This window comes from Cariama cristata, unplaced genomic scaffold (assembly GCF_000690535.1).
Source record: "Cariama cristata isolate BGI_N322 unplaced genomic scaffold, ASM69053v1 scaffold12421, whole genome shotgun sequence".
NCBI lineage: Eukaryota > Metazoa > Chordata > Aves > Cariamiformes > Cariamidae > Cariama > Cariama cristata.
In genome coordinates, this window is record NW_009601049.1 from 12,078 (window position 1) to 16,454 (window position 4,377).

Consider the following 4,377-nt stretch of genomic DNA (forward strand, 5'->3'; position numbering starts at 1 on the left):
AGGAATTATTAATGATTCCCAATGAAGTTTTGTCCCTTACCTGAACTCTTCCTTGCTCTGTCCCTCTAGTAAACAACAAAAATTTTTAAACTGACTTCAGGGACAATTTTTACAACCCCTCTTCCCACAGTTTCTAAGATCTTTTATCAGCAACTATTATTTGTTCAAACATACCACAGTTCCTCACCATTCCTCTTTGATATACAATATAAAAGTACCCTTAAATAAGGCTGTTCTTTTATCAGTCACAAAAAACATTCACACAAAATGATAACAAAGTCATGTAAGTGCTGAATGTCTGCGTGTAGAAGTACAGGAACAATTATGCCCAAGTGAGGCTCAGAAATCTACAGGATCAGCAGAGTATGCTGCTGTGTATTTGTAATTCTTTCCTCATTCTATAAAGCTTAAAAATTTTCTGAATTTCATCTCTTCCCCACACCTCCTTACAAGCCATAAGCCTGCATTCAAAATTTACATTAGGCTCCCACGGACTGTAGAGGCCTCACAGCCTAGCTGTGATAGAAGCTAGCTCAAAGTATCATTTATGTGTTCAAGCAAGCATGCAGTTTACAAATGTCAAGAATAAATTGGTTTTAGTAATGCATAAAACCATCTGCTATACACCAACCTTCTTTGGTTTGGATTTCATGATGTAACTCTTGACTACATCATCTGATTCCTATTTATGCCTCTCCTAGAGGCAGAGCTCTTTAGTCATGGTTCCCACTGTTCCCATTGCAAGGAAAACTGATACATTTTCTGGTTTATTTTTCAGGGCTCACACCCCAGCAATAGCTTTCATCTAGCAAAAGGAAGAAGCCAGTCGTATCTTGCCTTCCAATGCACTTTGCCTCCAAATCTCATCTCAGCCCACCACACACATACTCATACTCTTTGGAGCTGCTAAGCTTGAAGTCAGAACTCAGAGAGGAATTGTATCAAACCAGTTAGGAGTTACCTGGCCAGTGCAAATGCTGGCTATTGAAAAAAACCAAGAAATTAGGCCCAGGGGAATCTTCAGCAAAGGCAACGAAGTTAGGAAGGATAGGAATAGGTCAACAAAAGTCTGCTCGTTCATAGCCTAAGGGTCCTTGATTATTTTTTTTTAATTTGGTAAAGATCTGTGGAAAACAGGATGAATGGGAAAAAAAACCTACAGACCTTAAGGACTGACTGAGTAGTAAGCTCAGATTCACATATTCCTCCAAAGAGCAGGGAATCTGAATATTTCACAGGAAAATCTCTAATGATAAAATGATGGATTACTCATTGCCTACTCATAGAGTAGCCAGGTGCAAGACTTTTGTCATATGTTTTTCTGTATCAGCTAGAACTCTGATAATTGAAAATGGCAAGGAGAAATAAAGTTCAGATAAAAAAGTGGATGAAAATGAAAGCAGATTATCGAGGAGTGGGGGGTGATGTATGCATATGCCACTGTTTTTGATGCAGACAAGTATACCTGTGAATGCCCACTCAGATGCAGCCAGTAAGTCGCTATCTCTATTTCACAAACAGGCGGACATATCTCCTGGCTGAGTGAAGGGCACATCAAAAGAAACTCTTCCTGAACCTCACCAAGCAGTACGGTCTCATTATTTGGCTGTTCAGGTAAGATACTCAGTTATGTTTTTAAACTCTCCATTCTAATGAGCAGAGTTCTGAGACGAAATCCTTTCGCCCTTGCTTTCCACATTCTTCCCAGAAAGAGTCAGGATTTCCTCTTTATTGCATTTTCTGGGATGTACACTGACCTAGAGTTTGCACCTTTCGTATTGGTACTGCTGTGATCTGACAGAAAACTATATCTGACTTGCCTATATCAATTTTTTTTGAGTGCTGATTTTGGCAAGATGCTCTCCGAGTACCAGGGAAAAGCACAGAGCTGAAAGTCCTGGAGGGCAGCACAGGGCATCAGGGGAATGGAAATTCCCTGAGGTCTGAGCTCTGCACTCTTCAGAGCTATATGGACCATATGGAGATAGGTATAAATAGCATCTCTGCAGGCACTTAGGCTCCACTCATCTCTGTAGTGCCAGATACAAATTACGAGAGTGTCATTGTCAATAAAATCTGAACTGAAATCCCACTTTGGTCTTCACTGCTACATCTGCTGATATGAGTGCACCTATTACCCTGCCAGAAAATTCAAAAGGGGAACCTGGCGTAGAACAAAAATGGTAATGCATACTTATATAACACGTAGCTCAGGGAAGGCTGCTACAGTGGTAAGGAAAGCCATAGAAAATTAAGCACAGCAGAAATAAGAGAAGATTGGAAAAAGTAGCTACTGAGGATGAAGAGAAGTTCAGAACAGCTGGAGAACTGGGCAAAATAATTTCCAATAGGATAATTAATAAACATAATACCAGGAATTATTTAAGTGCAGGAGCAAACACAAAATATTGCTATTGCCATATGTGAGATAATTTCTGCTCTGCTGTCCCATAACCTTCACTATTCAGGTAATTTAGCAACCTGCAGCTGCTTATTTAGGGCATAATTCTTCCCTGGTCATTACAGGCTGAATGTCTCAAGGAAACGCTAGTGTACTAAGAGGGATTAGTCCAGGTGGATGCAGAAGGCTTAACCATGGTCAACTTAGCTGCAAGAAATGAAGGTGGATTGGAATATACACAGGTTCTACAGTGACACAGATTCACAGCCAGCTGTGGCCAGAGGTCATGAGATTATTGACACAGGTCCAAAGCATCTATTCACCCAGGAAGGATAAATAATTTACTTGAGCTGCTTTTAGGTTGCTTAAGAAAACTACGTTCTTGGTCCTAGAGTATAGGAATCGTCAAGGAAAAGAAAAAGAAGAAACAGTTGATTCCTGCTTAGGAGTCAAGTACCTGATTCAGGGGATATCTGAGCTAGTACTCGCTATGGTGGAAAGAAATTGCCCTGGATAATTATACTTGCTTTGCCAGGGTAAATTTATTGGAAGACTTTACAGCTTGTACAAGTGGATGTGTGGGTCAAGTCTATTTTTACCAATCTTGGAACACATTTCTCTGAGCAGGATACACTCGAATAGGCAGAAATTCAGTCATTTTGCAGTGGCATCAGATGTGTGATCTTTGACCATTGTTTATCCCCAAAGCACCAGGTTAGTGGAAAATTAGGGGAAAAATCCCAAACCAATGTCAGAATACTAAAACGCCCTCAGAAAAAGGATATTTCATCAGGTGCTACTTTTACCTCATGCACTACAATTGTAGGTCAACTCTGAGAGAGCAGTTAGCACCTGCAAACATTGGCAAACTGAGAATGTGAAGGTTTATTTGTACAGTTGGAGGTGGTGCCAGATGAAGGGGCAAGAGGGAAAAAGCAAACCAAAAAAACAATGAGATTTGGTGTTCTGGGACCTGCTGCCACTGCAGGAACATGGAATAGAGGGCTGTGGGGTTTGGGTTCACAGTTACGGACCCAAGAAGATGGATTCACAGCTGTGAAACAGAGACATATGCCGCCAAGTTTTTGGGTTGCAAGGTGAAATTTTGATAGCAAAGAGTCAAAGTAGTAGGTAGTAGCTGAGAATACTGAAATTGTTTTAAGCTCCAGCAGCTTTGTGTGTCAGCTAGCATTTAGTGAGTGAGAGTGTCAAAGAGGTGCAAAGAAAACAGGATTTGAAACTAGGACTAGCTTTTTATATAAACATGTACAGGACATGCTGTCAAAGTCATTACAGCTACTTTCTGCAAGTAAGTAACTTTGCTGGAAGTGAAAAGGTGATTGGTAGCCTCTCTGAACCACATCACTTGACAGATTTTAATGGTGGACCCCTGAGGAGGGGAGCTGAGAAAGCAAGTGTTGGCATGAGCACACAGGCTCCCTCAGAAGAGCAAAACACAGGGTCAGAGGGGAAAGGTTCATCTTGTCACCGCTGCTTTCTAACATGTAGCCACTTCCTGTTTCTTCTGAGAATGGTGAATAAGAAATGAACTTGAATTTGGGCAAAGCTTCAAGGTTTTTATTGAATGGTACATAACTAATAAACAAGATTATACACTGTTGGTATTTTCATGGAAAATAGACTCAGTTAAACACAGCAACACACTTCTGCCTTTTGGATAGATGCTAATTTAGCATTTGTAAAACGCAAGGCCCCAGCAGAGCTGGGACAGCCTCCCAGCAACAGCCTAAAAGGGCTCCTGCTGGGCAGCCTTTTTCTCCAACCGAGCTGTCAGCACTGGCTCAGATATCATCAACGTTAACTCTGGCACAGCACTGCTGGGGCACAATGCCAGCAAAAGGAGCTGAGATCAGGCTTTTAGAGCAGCAGTGTCATCGGTGCCAGCCTACCATGACGCCTCTGTGGAAGTGCAGAGCACTAATGCCAGAAATGGAACCAATAAATAGCAATGTAGG